The sequence below is a fragment of the Varroa jacobsoni genome, unplaced genomic scaffold (assembly GCF_002532875.2).
Source record: "Varroa jacobsoni isolate VJ856 unplaced genomic scaffold, vjacob_1.0 scaffold_677, whole genome shotgun sequence".
NCBI lineage: Eukaryota > Metazoa > Arthropoda > Arachnida > Mesostigmata > Varroidae > Varroa > Varroa jacobsoni.
This window is the reverse complement of record NW_019213579.1, coordinates 83,363-104,467: the sequence shown is the minus strand read 5'-3', so window position 1 is coordinate 104,467 and position 21,105 is coordinate 83,363. Positions and strand designations below refer to the sequence as shown.

At 42.2% G+C, this 21,105-nt stretch overlaps 1 protein-coding gene and 1 long non-coding RNA gene across 8 annotated transcripts in view; one reads left to right on the top strand and one right to left on the bottom strand.

Annotated features, from left to right (window-relative positions):
* Positions 1-21,105, bottom strand: part of LOC111262592 (uncharacterized) — a 129,460-nt gene that overhangs the window by 55,187 nt on the left and 53,168 nt on the right. The gene's annotated exons all lie outside the window — the stretch shown is intronic.
* LOC111262594 (uncharacterized) lies at positions 1,110-9,520 on the top strand. 5 transcript variants are annotated; one of them, XR_015311970.1, is made up of 4 exons: positions 1,110-2,251; positions 3,047-3,225; positions 3,809-4,064; positions 5,609-6,553. It is a non-coding gene; the product is annotated as an uncharacterized LOC111262594 (long non-coding RNA). The 5 variants fall into 5 exon arrangements; XR_015311969.1 differs by lacking the exon at positions 1,110-2,251 and adding an exon at positions 2,252-2,341; XR_015311972.1 differs by lacking the exon at positions 1,110-2,251 and adding an exon at positions 8,945-9,520 and having other exon boundaries at positions 2,348-3,225; positions 5,609-5,935.

Here is a 21,105-nt window from a genome sequence, read left to right as displayed (position 1 = left end):
ATCTGCATTCTACCGATCTCACTTCTTTAACAGAAACAACCACTACATTCTGATGTATAATGAGACTATCTGCAAGCCTCCTCCTAGTATCCCAGAGATAGCTGCGACTATCAAGACGTCTGTTGGGGCATCTTTTATGCTAATGCGCAGACAAGACCTGACTCCGTCAAGGCTGTACCGTGATTATTTGAGTTTCCTCTGTGTGCCTTCAGGGAGACTAGGCCTGTGGACAGATGCGAAAGACGCCCCACAGGTTTGCGTTAAAGTATTTTAGCATTAAACAACGGGGGGAGCTAGTTATTCACCGCCTCAATTTATAGCTATTCGTATTTATAGCGGATGAACACCCTCGGCTCATGTTCGATACAACAAGACGGAGAATTCGTCGAAAGCTAATTTTATCGCTTGATCTTTCCAAGTGATATGTATGTATACGTACGACAACGGCCACAGCCAAGAGCTTCTAAATCCAAATTACATAGGTTTACTATGTGCCGTAAACGAGAAGTAGAGGGTACGAGACAAACGTGTTCATACATCTACTGCTGCTTAGCGCAACCGGTGTAAAACACTACAGCTATCATAAATGTATAAGTAATTGCTTACACAAAGTAAAACGAAACGATATGCTTACTGTAGCATCTCGTTCGGAGCACGTCCCACAGGCCCTCACACGGTCTGAGGTTTCGACGGCAAACCCGAACAGATGTTTTCCACGTGAAGAATAATACCAGGATAATCATCACTGGGCACAATGGCTAGAGGTAAACAGTAGAAGGCTGCGGCAGCAGTGAAATGCGTACGTTGCAGTTGTACTTAGCAGCATTTGGAAAGCATTGTCATATAAGTTGGGCAATAGACGCTGTTTGTGAGGCTGGCTAGCTGGTACAGAAAACGCTGGGAAGCATCCGGATGGGTATTTGCTTCGAATGACGACGTGCTCTGTCCTATTAGTACCATGAGCAGCGACAGGAAGCCAAGTAAGGTTCTTTATAACAGCCAACGTCAGCGACGGCGACGACGAAGACGTCGATGATATGGAATGGAATCAACCGTTCACGCGTTCCCTGTGCTTGCCTGTGAGTTTAATCAGTGCACAAATGAGCAACTGCGTGTGTGTGTGCCAGACTGCTGTTATTATTATTATTATAGAGTAATAACCTTCTCTATTGCCAATTGCCCTTGGTGAAGCCTTCGGCTTACTTCGAAACGTACGCGAAACAGTATCACTACCGCCCAAGTAATGTCATGTGTCCCATAGTTCTATAACTGGTATGCAGTCCAGTTCTGTGATGTGGTGTAGCGGCCGGTATTCAGCAGGCGCACCTTTTTAACCGTTAGTGGCGGTAGAGGCTTGATCTCCTGTACGAAAAGCATTGCCGGAGGAAATCGTTGAACGAATATTGAGGAAAAAAACTTGCACTTGAGACCGCGGAATTTACTACAATTATGATACGACACATCTGAAATGGGATAGCACCGACTTTGCAGAAGAAGTAAGTCAGGGCTGCAGGGGCAATAGAAGAATCGTCGTGTCGTTAAAAACGTAAACGGCTGACATTAGTGCTATGCGTCTTTTCTGACAGAACAGCGATGCATCGCACTCGTTTGCGTGTAGTTGCCGCAGCCTCGTCTGCGCCTAACCTTAACATGCATGATATTTCTCCGTGCAACAATAGCCAGTAAGTGCATGTATCATCAAGCTCAAGGAGGCGTTATACTCGCAGTGATACGATAGGACCCTGCCACAAAGCAACCAATTGTTCGTATCAAAGAGCATCTTCCTGCACGTGCCCGCCTCGTGGTGCCACCAAAGTTACAAGAGCAAAAGGCTTCTGTGGAAGAGTGTAGAGTGTATAGCCGTGCTGAGAAAACCATTTCAACATATAACGAAACAGAATACGCAAAGATAGAAGAAGAAGTTATCTGACAGCTGCGGAAAGGAAAAGACTAGCCCAAGGGCTTGCGAGCTAGTCACTCTTCTTAATATAGGATGCTTAATCTGTCGGTCGGCAAGTTACCGAGACAGATTTCATCACGTAGATATTAACTGCCATGGCGGAATTCATCTGCGGGCACGGAGAGCAAATGTACGCATACGTGCGTACGCACATAGGACTATAACAGTGGGTACACGGGCAGAAATCCTAGCAACGCTAGAAGCAAGCTGACCAACTACGACATCACTATGTAAAAGAAGTAACAACGAGGTCGTCGTTGTACCGGTGGCAAAAGAACGATACAAAATAGTGTACGTTACAATTACGAAGACTGTAACAACCAGAATCTAGAAGAAGGACCTTTTTGATAGTTTGTCCCGTATCGTCATACCTTGATATCGGTTGGTTCATCCTGCTTTAGGTTTCGATCGTCATTGTCATTGTTATGAGAAGGTCATAAGCCATTACCGACAAGCGAAGCGAGCAGCATTGATTGTATCGCATCGTCGTGAACGACTCGCATCGTTTAGACTATGACGAAGGCTCTCATTTTTAAGAAGTGCTCAGTGTAATGCTATAGACATATATATAGGAAGCACGCAATACGTTTGAACGCGCGCTTGTCGTGCTCGACGCGAATTGCGAGCGATTAATCCAATAGATTTGATCTGATTTTAGTGACGCATAAACCGACGTGACAGATCCCCGTTAAAGAATATAGATTAAGCGTTGCCAATCTAGCTCATTAGCGCGATGTGTACAGGCATGATCGGATACTTCTTTGACTGATACGATACCGATGAACATATTTGATACAGATCTCGTACTTCCTTATTATGCCTACTCAGCATAATTTCGAAATGCAATGGATACCAAGTATTATTCTCACTGTTTTCGGAAATAATCGGAATAAGAACCAACAATATTTGGATTGGACATGATTCGAGCTTATAAAGTTGCCAATCATAAACCGTTTATGTGCCGCCGAATCCAGTAATCGATAACATGTGCTTTCAGCATTGAGCCACAAGCGACAATCATTAATTGGCTATATCTAAAGCATTATATACAGCACAAATATGAGAGAGCATATATATATATTGCAGTATGTACAGCCGCACTCGTAGTATGGTCATCTGGCAACGATTTTTTCCTGAAGTGGTCAATATCATCGTCAAGGAAAGAATAATCCGTGTGCAAACTTGTGCCTGCATGAAAATGAATGCCGGAGAGGAAATGGCGAAGCCCAAAACGACCGTTAAACGACGACTACCTGTTGCGTTGGGTATTCATTTTTCTATACACCTTATTATTGTTATTAAACTTAAAGTGTCGAGCAGCATCGTGCGCTATCTTTTCATTTTTCTCAGGTTAACAATCTGCAATTGCAACCGCAGGCAAAAAACAGTGTTACCTCGGCGGCCATTGCTCGTTCGAAAAAAAAAAAAAAAGAAAAAAAAGACTTGTTTACTATATACGTGTATCGTACATAATTGGTGGTGCATTTTTATCGGTTATTTTAGATCTGCCGGTAAACATTTTTCCCTGAACAGCTGCTGGCCGTAAATGGTCGCCAGACGAAAGAAGGTAGACATGGAATCGTATAGCAAATGTATTACTCGCGAAAGGAAATCAATAATTAAATTTCAATACATTCTGAACTGAAGGAGAAATTGACTTTATATATCACTTATCTAGTTTGCAACAGCAGTAACAACAGCAACGACCTATCTGTATATTTACTAGCAAGTTATGTTTCTATTATATTCTAGAAATGCAATCAACCCCAGTAGTTCTAATCTTTACCGTATTTCAGTAGATTTCTATATCTCGAAGTCGGACATTTACCTAGCGATTCAATGTTACAGGCAATTGATGTGGGCGTTTAAGCGGGATCTGAAGACACAATGATGAGACGGGAAGTGAAGATCTAAGACACAATGGTCGCAGTGGGGCGACAGTCTCGTGATCAAAATGAGTAGTTCTAACGAAATGGATACCTATTGGCTTGTTATCTGATAGCGATTTAACATCGATAAATGCCGAACGTATTTCAAATCTATTCATGCCAGCTATTAGGGAACGCGACACCATTAGAGGCCTATGCGTACCATCGATAGCACAGTACGTCCCAGAAATCGAATATGATGAAAAAGACATACAACGTTTGATTAATTTAATCGGAATCGAACACTCGTATAAACTCTTCCAGTCGAACTCTGTCGTTTAGCAAGTCATAATGTAAGACAGGGTTTTACTAAGGTTCGCTCATGGTCCTAGTAGTGACTATTTAAGTTAATCATATTGATGAACGAATTTCCAATGCTAACTCAACAATGGCCGCACGACGCAGAATATATAATTCTTCTTTTGCGCGCCGTGTGTTTATTTCTTGATGTCGATGCGTACAATTTTATCGAATTTTTACTATAAAAGAAAATTTTGTAGTTCAATGATCTTTTTTCGGTCGTCATGCTCCTACAATATCTTTATTAGCTCGTTAAGTGCCCTTATCCTTTGTCATTCATTATATACTGGCTGTATATTAGCGCTAAAGCCCATTACGCTTGTGCCACACTGACCCTTACGTCGGTTGCGTTGTCGAAGTTCCTTTTCCCAGAACGCAAAAAGGGTTTGCTTACAAGCGCTATCTAAATGTCCGCTGTTGGTACGTTGCTTTCTCGTTACCTACCCGGGCGACGAATATAAAAATTTGATTAATTTCTTTTTCTCAGAGTCGAAAGCTTTCAAAACTAAAGTTTCGGCCAACGAGTCTTTCGCCCGCTATCGCCTGAAACCAGCGTATACCTGTACGATCCATATTATCAATACTATATCAGCCGTTTAGGCTGAAAATCCATCCGCTTGTTCGAATATTTTTTATAGCTTTAATACTGAATTAGACCTATTAACTTCAAAAACTACACATATATAAGCATCGTTCTACTACGGCAAGATTAGCAAAAATTTGCTTCTATGCAACCACGCGACCGAGAATGTGGCGTAGATATTGAGTGACAAAGTTTAACTTTAAACAAGCTCTCTTAACTTAAAATTTGGAAAGAAAAAAAAAAAAAGGTAATGCTTTTTCGTCAGGTTCTCTCCTCAGGAACGCGTAAATAAAAAATAAAATTAACAACAACAAACCCTAAAGCGAATTCATACATACAGTAATAATATGATGAATAGATATTGGACGAGAGACTATTTCGAAAAATAGTAGTTTTACGATAAAAAAAAAAATAACCACCTGACGCTGCGTCGCATTTGACTGCATGTGGTCCTATTTTAATGGTTCGCAAATGTGTATTTGTGTAATACTGACCCAACGTTTCATCCGGATCCCCATTTAAAATTCTTTTACTGTGCCTCAGACTTGCGTCTCAGTTGTAGCCTTTAATATTTCTAGCCCTGCGATTTATAAGATAAACTGCTCAGCACAACAACAACAATGTTTCCTTTCCTACCCAGTGTGCTTCCGGCGTTAATTACCTATGCGCGTGTGACAATCCGCAACATTTCATTATAGTAGTAGTAGTAGTAGTAGTAGTAGTAGTAAGAAAAACAACAATTTGAATGTGCTACAATGAACTCTATTTCCCCCGGTGCCGTTCATGTAAAGTCCATTCGGAAAGAAAATTAATAAACGGTTACGGTGTGTGCTTTAGGTAAATTCAAGGAAGGCCTGTTAAATGCGCGAGGGGCTTCGGTGTACGTTTCTTCGACTTCACGGAGAACGAAACAGTGTGAGAGTGGACCCTTTTGTTGCAGGGAAAACAAGAAGCTTAGATTGGCCGCGGCATCTTTGTTAGGACCGACAGAAGCAGAGGAAGTACAGCCAATCGTCGACGAATAGAATAGAACACAGGGTCGTTTGTCATCCGAGATAGATACAGGCGCGCATAGCAAAGACCACTCGAGAGGGACCGTTCATTCTACTTTATTCAACACATGAGGAGATTTAAAAATGGCGACTATTAAGAGCAACAACTACGGTTAGTTTATTCTTCTTCTATATCACTGACTCTGCCAGTGAACGAAGTACTATCCATAAAAAAAAAAAAAAAAAACAGAGAAATCTAGTAATCTGTAACAGAGTCGAAAAATATATTTTCATACTCATGACTTATTCGGTGTTTCATTCACGGAAGCTACAGCACTATAGGTGGAAGTCGCTCAGGCTATTCCTTATAAAATAAGCAGCTTATATTCTAACGGAGTGCATCAACGACAACCACAAATGAGCTAAAAGTATCAAAGAGCATTGTTCGTACCTGCCGAAACAGTATTAAGGACCATACTCGTCAAATAATATGTTTTTAACTAATATGTTATTCCATGTAAGCCATCCCTATCTGGCACATCTGTTTACGCTCGTATTATACGAAGACGTATCTGTAAATAGCTATGATCACACGGGCTTGCCAATCCTCAGCAGGTACATTTTGCTTGCAAGGATTACGATTTGTACGACTCTGAAAATGCGTAAGGACAGTTTAAAGATAATGAGTAGGCAAGGTGACGCTTTTTCTTGGTGAAGAGACTAAGTTATTTATACAACGTTAACAAGATAAAAAGCTGAATAAAAAATACAAATATACAGCCTGGTTAAATAGTCAATTACTCGATAACTGTCAAATCAACCACCCGACCAAATTTGGTCTCAATGGGACTTGCCAGTGGCAACGTATTCTTAAATAGTAAATTATTTTAATTTAAATGCTATCTTTAATTAATTAAACGGTATCATCGTTTGATATCGTTGCCTCATAGATTAATTCGGCTGTCATTTACGTTTTCCAGTCCAATCATTATATACACTATGTGTTTACATAAAAAAAAAAATGCAGTATTTAGCGCAAATGTTTTTCATTTTATTTCGTTCTTTTTATTTATTAATTTGTTTATTGTTTTCTGGTCCTTACTTTATATCTACGAGAGTCTCTCCACACAGTTAACATATTAACAAAATCGAAGGAAGTGTTCTACGATGATGATTAGATGCTAATAGCATTCTAGTTACTATTAAATTAGAATAGTGACTACAAAATGTATCGTTCGATGTACACTGTCTACTGTTTGTTTGTTTGTCTGTCTGTGTGTGTTTGTACATGTGATGAGAAAAACGCCAATGTACGTACTTTGTTACTTTCTTGCTCTACTTGTGCAGTACACAAGCATCGATTGTTATTAACACGAATAACAGTTACAGTGCCCACAGATGAATGGGACACACGAGAGGTATTAGGACCTCTGGAACGTGGGATGAAAGGGAACAAAGGGCCTAAATGTTCTCCACAGCGCTTTTACAATAACAACTAAAAATCAATATTTGATGGCCGCTTTCGACATCCGATGCCTCCAATAACCCTATGAGACAAGCGTCGACAGTAGTGAGCGTACCAGCCGCTGCAGTTCTCTGATCGTCGATGATTGCGTTCTATCGTATGCACTCAGAACACCCTCCTGCCGCTAACGGCGATGAAGTTCACCTGTGGTCCGATATCAGTGATCCTACTGACTGAATATTCCCTATCTTTAATATCAAACAGGCTTCTTTTTGCGTTCTGAGTCGACAAGAAAATGTTTCGTTGACCTTCCGTTGTATGCTCGTATGTCTAATTCAGTCAGCCTAACTGTCGAGTCGCCCTAATGTGGCTATGTTCGGAAAAAGAATGAAAGACGTAGGCAATGCAATACGACAATGGTAAAGAAAAAAAAAATAGTGAGTGGGTGAAGCAGCGGAAACATGGCGATCGTCCTCTGCCGTTACCGTTAATACGTGGAGCATTTCATCCTGCGCGCGTAAAATCACGCTAACACATCATCAGTGGCATGAATATCACACATACGAGCCTTGGCATCAGAATTATCATTACCACTCGTCACTATAATTCGCCATCGGAAACACCGTAACAGCAAGTAATGCTAAGATGGCGGCCATGAATCATCGCGCGATCCTAGTCACGTCAAATCTTCAATGGCTAGAAGAAATGGACGAAACAGAAAAATAAGAAAAGCAAGACCGTCTGCGGAATCGATAATAACATATGACACAGCTAGAGCGATCTGAGCCACATCAACTTTGGTATTGGCTCGTTTTCCGGTCGCGAAAAACCCCACTATGTCACCATTGAGCTCACACCGAAGCCATGCATCAGCCCTGACCGACAGTTTCCGCGGCACTGCTAGCAGCAGCAGAAGCAGCATTAAAAGTGGAGTATCAAACGAAGCTTCGTTTGTTGTTGCCACCGATGATGCTGATGCCATTAATGACACGCGATGCAATGCCGAGCGGCGCCAAAATTAAAGATGGAATGATGGATAGCCAACAGACAAGTTGCTTGTTGTAGCAGCCGCAGCGGTGTAGGCGCTAATGCTGAGTAGGCGAGTAGCAACAGGACAGACGGTCCTATTTTGCCACATTGATTAATTTGAGGCAGACAGGCAAGCAACGCACGTTGCGGTGATTGTGGCCGCTGCTGTCCTTGCTGTCTACTATTGCTAGAGAAAGATAGACTTGCTCGGATGGAGAAATGCTATTTGATTTTGTTGACAACGGATTGAAGTGTACTCAAGTGTTCGATGTTGGAGACTGTTACGCCGGGGCGAAAAAATTGATGATCCGAAGGCACGACCTTCAACAATGGATGAATATATTGTAAGCCATTGCTATCGTCTCATGACTGAGTCAAAGGGAAGAAGAACGGTATATCAGAGATAGGGTCATAATGACAAGAAGCGGATACTGGAGATCCATATCACCACCATTGTCGTCATAAACAACAACACAATGCGACTTGCCTCATGCTACAATTATTAGGCAGTAACATTTTCCTATCGAAAAAGAAAGTGCTTTAACAAATGTCTATCTCTAACTAATTGGAAGTCAATGGATGGATGGGTTGGAATCTATCCATCCACTTTCTGAAATGAATGATTAAAATACACTATTTACAGACATAGTTGTTTCGACCGTAATTAAGCTGATTTATGTGTTTTAGGTAATCCACCCGCTTCTCTACGTGGTATACATTGATTCTTGATTCGCATACATTGGCCGACAGCTACATAGAATAAATTCACAATAGATTGGATTGTTTCTGTCTCATGGAAAATAAAAGCGGACGAGCCTGGGCCATGCGTTTGCGTTCTTAAAACGCGTATTTTTTCTACCTCGTTACAATCATAGCTGATCGTTGTTCGTTCTCCATGGACGGTATTGAAATAACCAGCCATATATCGACGACATCATGTTCTGCCATAAAGGTGATGCTATATCTAACTTACCCTATCTCAAACGAACCAGACCAAATCAGCTCTACAATCGCCCTATCTTCGGCTTTGATAGTAACAATTTCCAATTGTTGGGAAACAAAGGATGTCGTTGTCTGAAAGACCTCGATAAGTCTCCTCTAACGCCACTATAATTCATGCAGTAATTCAAAACAACAACAGACCGTCATCGAGCACGACATCGGACAATTCAATCAGCAGTCAACAAAAAAAAAAACTAAAAAAAAGAAAAGGGCCAAACATATAATGAACGAGCATTACAAACTAACAAAATGACAGCAAACGACCAACAGTATTACTGCGGTCTGTCTTCAGTTGTCGGCGATTGTTGTCGACCACGAAATCTGCTCTTTCTAACATTCGAACGAGTGTGATCACAATAGATGCTTTATGGGAATTTTCGCCTAGCCATCGGAAGTGTCCACTGATAGTGTAGGTCCAATACTAGCCTGCCACCTGAGAAATGAAGGCTGGTCCTACCTAATGACATGTTAGTCGAACGAAAACACTTCTCCTATGGTTACGAAAACGACGATGACAACAGGACATAATAATCTCTCAAATCATAACAGATCAGAGGGTGAACATTCAGAGATTTTCTTACTTCAGAGACTTCGTTACATGATACAATGTCTCGCCACAGCATCCCAATAATCTTATTACCAGACAGGTATTGTCCGTTCGATTCACCTAGAAAAGGACATCAGGCAACGTTATCTTTGAAGCTGATGTCAGCGTTAGTGGCCTATAGTAAATATGATTATGGGATGACTTAGATTTTTTCATGTGATCATCACGAAAAATTTAGCCAATCAATAGTTATTCAACGTTGTGCTTTAGCATTTCTAGTCCGAGCTTATGCGTTTCGCGCTTTCATATGACCCTTGAAAATTGTCAACGACGTCAAGACTACGGATGATCCCGGCGCGACTTGGGTGTTTCGTCTCATTTTGCAAAAAAATTCATTTGCAAAGCGACCACAGCAGTCAAAAGACGCCGGCAAATCAATGCGATCGGCAAGCTGAGTTACTACACGATCACCAAAGGCTATTCAATGTGGTTGTAGATGTCTCTGCCTTCTGTATATATGTTGTAGTAGTGTGTCTGTATACATGAATGTATGTATGTAAGGAAAAAGGGGGAAGAATCGCTGGGGGTATGCGTGGTGTGCAGCCGCGTGCTGAGTGGTGGACGAAGACACAGCTCCCTACGGGGGTCGATTTTCGCAGTTATCAATCAGTTCTGGCTATACATAGACGTATAATATACAATATGTGGTAAACGCAAGCGCACTGTTTGGACGTCAAATTTTGACTATGCCTGAATAGAAAAGGTTGATGATTAGAGTAACACAGATTGCGCTGCCCTCTTTGTCTCTAACTCGACCAATGAACGAGAGTGGACTGTATAACGACTCGTGAGATGGACCATAGTTGTAGCTATTGGTCGCGGCGACCTCAACCATCGTCGCATTCAGTGGCAGAGTGAAGGAACAAGGGAAAAAGAAATGATTTTTTGAGAGAACAGCAGGCAAGCTACAATTTAGATGGCAACATCGTTGTTTGTGGTGTTGCTAACATTGGGTACTATTCATCTATAGTCGTACATGTAAATATAAGAACTTTGCAACCTGAAAATCGTCCGATACCCCTATACAGGTTGTCATTACGGTGTTATAATAAGATACGAATCGTTGATATATGGGTTAACTGGCCGTTTTGAATCACATCCGACCGATTTCAGTGAAGAGAGTCAAAGCTGTACATGTATGTACACGGTGGCGAATGTTGCTTTGATTGAATCACTGGCAATGTTAGCATGTACAACTTCGAAACATTATAAACCCGGAGCAAACAGCTGAACAACGTGTGTGTATTTGCAGAGAAAGCATTATTTCTATAGCTTTTCTTTTATTGCTAGTTCGATAGCTGCGTTTGGTTCAACTGCAATGAAGTTACCCCCGAAGACACAACGCGCGCGGATCCATAGGATGACTCGTGACGAAACATCGACACAATAACGATATATCATTTTCGAAAGTCCTTATTATAGATGATATACTAGATCATTATAGATATCAATAATGATAAACGCTGTTTATAAACTAAATTTGCGTCGTGGTATGTGTCTAATTATCCCTATTCACAGCTAAGCAGTTATATTAAACGTCATAACATTAAACAGCAAGCTGCGGAAGAGAAGTGCTCCAAGTGTTTTTGTCTTCGCCTGTTTGTTAGTACCGGTCAATGCGGTACTGCTAAATTGCTCCAATATCTGCTGTTAGGTTTACTCTTAAGGAACGCAAATGACTCTACCTTTGCTTGGGTATTTTGTCTAATTGAGGGGAGCAACAATGAGAATACCTAAAGTGCCCCTACCAGACCCAACATTCGTCACATTATGGATAAGAAGTAGATATCTCTTGGGGGCGCGTTCAGTACACTCATACACACAGGACGAAGCATAAAAAGTCACAGAGACTCGGCACTCGGCATTATTAAATTGCATCGTACGTGTTAGATGTCAACCACAACTATTCCTATTATCGGTCGTCCAAATACAGAGGCTTTTACTATTGTTCTTTAAAATTGACGTACGACGGCAGCGAAAACGGGAAACGGAAGATAGAAATGGTAGCGAAAGTGAGGTGAAGAAGACTTTTGTGAAGCTCGAATAAGGACTTCAAAACGATAACATTCGGACAACATCTATCATATGATCGCAACTAGAAGATGATGATGATGATAATAATAATGCCAACATAGATAATGGATGAGGGTGATTTTTCCTACAAAAGTTACAGTGTTTAGATAAAAACAGAGTGACCCGAACCAACGAATTAACCCGAAAACTACACTGACGACGCCTTAAGTTTCGAGGTACTACAATCTCCTAATAACAGTAATACTAGTCAGAGCTTGTACTTGTGACACACGACAGTTTATAAGACCTGGTAACATTTCAAAATTTCTAATTATCTCCGAAGTCGATAACTTATATCGGTAATTGTCCCGACACTGGTCAAGTGCACATTAAACAGGCCACGGGTCTCTTAGCCAACACATCGCAAAGTTGACACTTAGCACATCAATCACAACTTGACATTGCCATAGAAAAGCAATTTTTTCAGAGTCAGAGGCCTACAATTTCAATATTTAGACACTAATTTGATGCACCGTAAAGCAATTTACTAAGTTGCAAGACAAAATTGGTCGCTGTTATTTTAGTCGCTGTTATATAATTTAGTGAATTCGTTCGTAGTTTAATTCGTGATAATATGGGTTCTAAGTTTCCAGCTTCACGTTCAAGGTCGCTGCGGCAGATGGCTACGCGCGACTTGAAATTTGAAAAGTTTCACGTGTTCTCAGGTTTAACTCATTTGGTCTCTACGTTGGTAAATACGTTACCAACATATTGACCAAATGTCGCGTTCTATAATGTCTAGCACTAACCTGCTGAATGGCCATGCGACAATTTCGTTAACTAGCAGAGACAGCACCTTCTTAAACCCATAACACGAGCATCGGGGGTTAGACGCGGCTTCAGTTAAAATTTTGCCCCAAAAGCTGCCGTGACCATGGCAAGGGTCGAAAGTACGCTGGCGACACTGTTTAATAATGAAGTACGATACTGTGTTGTGTGCAACAAAGTTTTACTCTAACGAGATTTCAAAGGGGACCCATGGACGGCCTAATAATCCATTTTCGTTCTAACGCTCGTCCACAGAAGGACCTTGTGTTCACGGTAGTACCGCAGGACTTGTATTGCCACTATGGAAATGCAAGCTAAGCAATAAAATTTCTCTTAGGAATGGTGCTACTGTGGCTGTTGGTTCCTATAGCTCCAGACACGTTAGCACTAGTGAGGTACGCTGGTTCAATCGAAAACCGAGATGATACAGCCATGCTCATTTATACTGGTATTAAATCGGGTACTCCCACACATACATACGCCATTTAAATCAATGCGTGTAGTATATTTGTTACAGGGCAACATTTCTCCTTGCTATCGCGGCCGAAGGACATCATTTTGCAGCGATGCTTAACAATGAGATAATTGATTCCGTGGCCAGACCAGTCGTCGCCAGATTGTGGTCGGCTCAACGGTTGTTATCTTATGTCGTACAAGTGACAACGATGCATCTTATCCAGACAGTCGATTTGCATATGTTAAGGACTAGCATGATGAAAAAAATCATCTCCTCTATGCCTTTTGGTGCTGCAGGATGCGAATGGAACAAGCCTCAGCCAAACGATCAGCAGCCCTCATATTGTTCGAGGTGACGCGCCGCTACAAGGCATCGTGCATCGCCAACGGGCAGTTAATTCTGCTGTCCTACGGCGGCGATAGGCCAGCCACGCAGCGTCGAAAGCCGAATTAACCCCACAGTACATCGTTGCCACTGCCAATGACACCCCGTGATGGAGATAGGCACCGCACAACCCGCCAGTCGAATCATCACCATCAAAAGTGATAGCGCCTCTTGTCTTGTTTACATTTGCATTATTTTTACTCTCCTCTCTCTCTCTCTCTCTCTCTCTCTCTCTCTCTCTCTCTCTCGGAAATATGTGAATGTATATATTTTTCTCTAGATAGGTAGTTTACATTGTGTGCCGCAATTTATGATTAAAAATGGCACCGGAGAAATCACAGCAGGCCGGCGAATTGGCATTTCGGCAATCAGTAGTAGAACCAGCAGCAGGGGAAAATTAACAGCTGTACGCGCGTCAGCTTGCAGACAGAATTTAGCCCTTAGCATTTCTTTAAAAACTGCCAGGCGAAATTCTGTCTACGTGCTGCTCATGTACCGCATCTATCGTTCGAGTCGATGTTGGCCAGCGTTACAGGTGTAGTTACCTTTCGATTCGCAACTCGTGGATAATTGCTATTATATATATATAACAACATCACTGTGATCGGTTACACGAAGGCGGATGTATTGCGAACTAGACGCTTGCGACTACCCAGAAAGCGTTTATGTAGAACCACAGCGTGTCCAATCTGCTGCCAACGACGGCCAATCGGCCAAATATTAAACATGGACAACGAACGGAGCAATGCTGGTAATCGATGGAGACCTCGAAGCGCCTATTGGTCGCAGCCAAGATTGTTGTAGGCGTGCAGCAACACTGGGCGTTTTACGAAAGGGTAGACCCCGTTAGGGTCATCGTCACTGTCATTATGAGCGTACGCTCTTCTAGAGCTCGGCAGTCCATCGACAGCTTGACAATGGTCGACCGCTGGCTTATTCTTTCTCCGGTGTTGCTGAAAGCAATATACCATGGCATTCTGTGTATGCGCTAGAAACGTCAAAGGATTTGTCTAGTGTAACAGCTAGATCCGGTCGGTAAGAAAACAAATCAGCCTGGTAGAGCTCAAATACGGATAACCGACACCCAGGCAAATATATGAGCATAAGAGAAGGACTGAATAATGTCTAAATATAAGGAAAGAATAGATCCTGCCTGGTCCGCTGCTTCGACTAGTAACACCGCCACTATAATCCAAGTGGTTTGCAGGACTCCGTCCCCCGTCTGATCATATGAAACATACCAGTTCAACGGCATACACGTACTCAACAAAGTGCAACTCGTTGTGTTATCATTATCCGTTTCGGTGTCAATGTATTAGCCAGGCCCTCACGGACTGATGTATGCTGCCCCCCCCCCCCCCTAGAACCTGCCACCAGCTAATAGTATCAGTTAATGTGTGCATGGCGCACATCTGCAAAAAGATACTTTGTAAATTCTTAAAGGAACGAAAATTGACCAAAATGATATGAACAAAAGCAGCTCCATCGACCTAGTTGCCCGATGTCTTTTAATAAAATACGTTTTGAATTGAGGTTCTATAAAGCAGACGGCCCACTTATATAATAATAACTTAGTTTTACGCCAGCTAACAATAACCTGCTACAATAATAGATCTGTCCGACACATAGATGGCCAAAACTTGAAACACTTAATGGCAACTTACTGATAGCCAACCACCGTCGCGCAGGTACGAATATGTGTCAACTATTTTGTTGCTACACAGAGATATATAGCGGTGGCGCCGATCGAGGTACCGCTACTATGGACGTTTTTCTATTTCTCTTTGAAAAAGAACCTATTACTTTAGCCATGGTTATTGCTGCCATCGTACAACAGTAACACGTCGATAGCTATCTATATATTATAAAACTAATTCAAGCAAGTTCCTTTGTAGCTTCGCAACGTTTGGTCAGCGTCGCTCTGCTTTTAAATTTACGCGCGCACGCACATCTACATAACTTCTCAGTCACAAAGCATTTGGGTGACACGTACTTTCCGTTGCCTTCATATCGCGTCGCGTCTGTATGTCAGTCTCCAATCGATAAACAGCCATTTCAGCTATGGCGTAAAAAAGTGTTTTTTCTCGTTTTCTTTCCGTTTCAGTTGGACAGTCGTCGCTAAGCTCCCATTCGGCTCAGCGGGAAAAAGGGCAGTTTTTGTTGCCGTTTACTAGCACTATATATATATATATATATATATATATAATCATAATAATGCCGAAATTGCTGCGCAGGTCGCCGTCACGGCCACGGCCTGACTGCAATTTTACTGTTACACTCTATTGCTGTTATTATAGTTCATTAGTATCACTGGTACGGATTGCGCTGTTCGAACGCCCGGCTGATCTCAGACGGCCACCGCACCATGGTCTATCCATCGCGCAGTGTTAATGAAGAGCGCAGAGCGCGAGAAGCAGCTGGCTGCTTCTAATAACGAGCCAGTTAAAAGCAATGAGCTGGCTGGCAACGCTGAGTAGGTCGTCGCCAGAGTCCTTTCTGTGATGTCTGTTGTCGCCTTTTCGTCCATCGTGAACAGCACCAGCTGCTGAAGATGCTCACTGGACGCGATGCGAGGGTGACACATTATCCGATACGACGACAGCACGGCGCAAGGGAAAAAGATGAAACGCGAGGTTCGGATAGGAATCGGTATATTTGTGTCTGTGTGTGTGTGTGTGTGTGTGTGTGTAGCTGAGCGAGCGTTCGCTCAAAAGGTAAGTAAATGGTCGTAGCGAAGAACTGCTACTGCTGCAGGTGCTACGAGTGGAACACGCAGCAGAGCACCCGTGCACAGTTACAACGTACGCGCTATCTAGAAAACCAAGCAAACGGACAGACAAACAACTTTAACGAGTGCCAGCTTCTCCGCCGGAGAAGGCGGACTGCCACTGAGCAACTCTACTATGGAAGAACGGCGTCGGAATTAACTGCAGCTCAGCAAGGAGCCAAAATGAAACAAGCAGATTATAATTTAAGCAGTTACGATGTCTTTGGCTACGATCGCAGGTTCAGCTGAAGAAAGCGCAATGAGAAAGTAGGGCTATCCTGTCGGAAGTTTATTTTAAGCTAACTTCAGCGGCGGCGGCGCTTGATGTCGCCGTTGCTATTTTTACTGTGATAAGCAGTACTAGTAGCAGGCGTAGTGCTGATGGTACTACTACTACTACTACGGCTGCTGCTAGTGACAGTAGTGGCAGTTTTTGAACCATGGTGGCTACTGCTGGTTGCGATTGCGGCTAGGCCTCTTGTCGTGTAAGTGATTGTCTGTCCTATGCTACTCGTCCTGATTCCCTTTTCGTCTTTGCAGGAGGCACTTTACTAGACTCAGCCATAGAACAGACGTTAGCTGTGACAGGGTACTATTACTGGCTGCAATGGTTTGTCTAGCGCGTCCTATCGGTGCGACAGACTCTCTTTAGCGCCTACCTGGAATAGCTAGGTTTGTCTTGACACTCACTGCAGCACAGAACAAAAGGCAAGAAAAAATTGTGCCACACAGTCAGCCCAACAGAAAGGTAGTTACCACTCGCCACCAACTAAGTAAAAATATGGTCTGACAGACAAAATTTCGAAACCGTACCGCTAGATAACTATAATAGCTACAGCAAAATAGAACTACAACTTAACTACTAAATGTAGCAACACTTTGTATTATTGCCAAGATGACCAGGAGACGACACTCATCTTCTGGGGGCGACCCAGACATGAAATACGATAATATCAGAAATCTAAGTGAAAATAGCTATTTCTACTATGACTATCGCTAAACGTTACAGCCAGCAAAGGCCTCTGTGCTAAATCGCTTCTCGAAGAAAAATGCCCACAAAACAGTCAGCTTTGCTCAGGTTCGCCCAGGGAAGAATGGTCAAAGTGTCCTATAATCGTAAAGCGAATGGACAACCAATTATCTTCATGCAGCACCAGCGATCAAGCACCGTTTTGAATAGACAACAGTCACGCTGCATAGGGTCGATGCGTGGTGACACATAGGTGGCGTCTGGTGGGTGCATGTAGACGATATGAGAACTTGTTGTTTATTAGCTTGATTCTAGCGAGTGGCTACCTCAAATGATAGCTTCATTTCTGGATTTTTCCTGGGGTCACGCTAATATGGGGACACGACGAATGAGAAACCTGATTAAATCGGGAACGATAATTATTGTCAATGAAACTAGTTGTCAAAGCCTTAGTAATTATCGAAATTGATGACCATGAATTTAAACGGTCGTTAGCACGTTTAGCGTCGCTGGCTGACTTGAGGCAGCCAGTATCAATATTAGGTGTTTTTGTTAAAAGAAGCAAAGGAAGAGGTCGAATATTCTTTACGGAAAATGGAAACTAGCCAGTTCACTCAAATTTTTCTGTAGCCATCAAGTACAGACCAATTATACTTATGTATGCTTCAAAGTTCATTAAAAATGATCACGTCCTTGAGTATATTTATTTAGAATTAAAGGCCGCAGGTGCGACGGAAAAGTAACTACCTGAACGGTATCTTAATAGAAGGAAAGTTAAGCCAACTGGTCCAGTAGCAACACAAGTAGACCGTTGGTTGTAACTGATTTAGTCTGTGTACATACTGACGAAAGCCTGAGGGAAGACGTGTCGTTGCCGATACCGTACGTCCGAGCGCTACACTCTGATCGTTTTGAGTAAGGCGCAAGGCTAAAGAAAAAGGAATGCTACTCAAATTATATCAGATCTATAAGCAAAGATAGTTGCGATTCCACTCCACTACCAAATTCTTCTGACCAATCTTGCTAGGAAGGCATAATATAGGGGAATATAACGTTACAGTGGAATGAGATTGTTTCCACCGATTATGCCTATATGATGAGTATAGGGACAATCGATGGCGGTCGAATCGCCGGGAACAACAACAATGTCGTCACAAACGAGCGGTCGTCCCATATTCTGAGGTTTTTTCTAAGTATACGACACTTCATATACCTGTAATTACTTTTAAGGATGATGCGGCCATGTCGTGGCTACAGATGGCCTCCGCCGAATCTCCCAAATCGCTTTGGTAAACCAATACATGGCGTGGGTGGAAAAAGGAATATACGGTGACTTTGGCCTGTTTTCGCAGGCCGGCTAATAATAAGTATACCTCATGAAAATGTTTCAATTTTTAAAAATTATGGAATGGATGAGGTTGTAAAAATAATGAAAATTAATGATACCTATTAGAAATGTAAACGATGTTCGAGTCACCCTATGAATATTGAGTTTACTTGGCGAGTTGTTTTTACACTTGTAGATAACTATCAAGTTCTAGAACTTTTCTATTCGCGCAACCGGGAAGTCTTGCAATGAAATTTATACTAAATTCTGTATATAACGTACTTTACTGCCGGTTATATATAATCACCATAGTAGCAATCAATGACTGCTCCATCAACTCTCAGTTGGAGGCAGAAATGACGAGATTATAAATCGCCAAATAAGGACTTTTATTAAGCCTGAACCATTCCTCTCGAAAATGCAATCTAAAAAAGCTTCAACTCCAGATTATATATATATATATATATATATATATATATATATATATATATATATAGGCAAAAAGAAGCATTTATAGTCCATCACTGATTTAGTTATATGGCCGAAATATACCAAGATTCTCTATACGAAAAGCGTTATGCAACATCCATGCGAAAGTAAATCATTACGCCTCTGCGAGTCTCTGCGTTCGCTAGGTGCTTCATCACACAGTTCGTACAACCCAGGTCTCACTTGGTCCGGGCCACACATGAAAGAGTTGTTCTCATCGCCTGGGTCGTAGTCCTCGACATTCCCTTCACCGACCTTTACTATATCATGTTCAAATATATTCACGTATTTCTATTGCGTGTTCCAGCAGCAACAGTGGAATTCTTCAGACAACGGGCAACCTGACAGATGTCTGCAGGTCATTACATTATCGTCGTATGTCTGATGTATGTATACATGAACATAGCAGACACGCTCGTGTGCGAATCTTACCTGTCCGTTTTGGCCTTACTCGGAGTGAACAAATATCGCTAATTTCAACTATTAGATGATGACAGCGAGCAAGCGTGAAGCAGACAATGGGATGGAAACGCACTACTTCACCCTACTAGAGTGTATTTACGCACATGACGATACGGAGAGTGGCAGACGACCAAGCCAAATCTGGCGGACGCACAAAACCGATACGTGCTACTTATGCAGACTAAGATAGAGCATCAATCTAACAGTTGTCGGATAAGACAAAGAAGTTGCAATTGTAGTCGTGGTGACTATTGTTGAGTAATAAAAACGGCATTAACAGTAGCTAGGAGCCGTAATGCCAAACTGTGAAGTGACCCATAAGAAAACCTCGCGCCATAGCCAACGGGAAGCGCAGGGGGCACTACAGAATGAGTGTCGGAAATACGGCAAGCACCAAGCACGTCCGTCAGTAGTAACAAAGTTTATAATGTTAACGGGGTGCGACAACAGTGACGAACGTCAGCAATGCACAACACTATCCCAGCTAGGTATTCAAAGACAACAGCTTACAAATATTCGCGGATAACAGTAGCAAACATTAAGTAACATAGTGTTTAGTCTTAGGAGATGCGAAAATGTGGGCGTCTATAAAAGAGCCAAATTTCCAGAATTGGAAAAGCTTTGAATCGCTTGTCTAAGTTAACGAGAGAATGCAGTTTCAAGTAGGAGATATTGTAGTTTGATGACAGCTAGGACCTTTTTTCCGTTCGAACCTAGGTATCAGGTTCGTTTTTACCTGAGACACAATCTGTGTAATCATTATTTAAGATGACGCTGGTGTTATTGACACGGTTTGTAGCGAATAACTGTTCAACCATAATGAGTCTAAGTGTCTTGGGATATCACATCAATCTGTTGTTATTCTTTGCTAGAGTGCTTTTCAATTTGCATTGCCTGTTCCTTCGAACGATCAGGACCTTCTTAAGGGCCCCGTACTGATGAATCACTTTTAGAGCTCTACCCATTCCTCCCCCACAATCTGTCTTCTTCTTTTCGAACGTTTCGCGATTGCAGAGCGCGATCACTGAAGGAAATGGGGTCCTGTCAAATATAAAACCGATTGATTGTCCAAGCTGCTTCTGGTTATCGCAGGTAGAATTTTCGTCTGCAATAACATAACACCTGCTTGCAGTGTAGTCGCGGTTGATCATTGGGGTTATTTCCCTAGCTACAGTCGAACTTAAATTGATTATTCCTCTGATTTCGCTACGCAACGGTGCGTTTCGACTGGCAGCATGTAACAATGAATAATACCTCGAAATTACGTTACAAAAGATGATACAGGACAGAAAAGTCAGAATCGGCTATCTATCTATTATTATATACGTAATGTTGCCGTCTCCGGTTACATACGCAAGGGCGGCGAAGCGACGACAGTGGTAAGCGTCTGCCTAATCAATCGTAGCTACGACTGCTAGCACAATGGGTAAACAAGGTGCTTCTTTATTGTACTGGTTGTTGCTATAAACTAAACACATAGTAAACATTTTCTGTGGCGTATAGATAGGGTACATACAGGTTGGGAGCTGATTGCAGTCATGT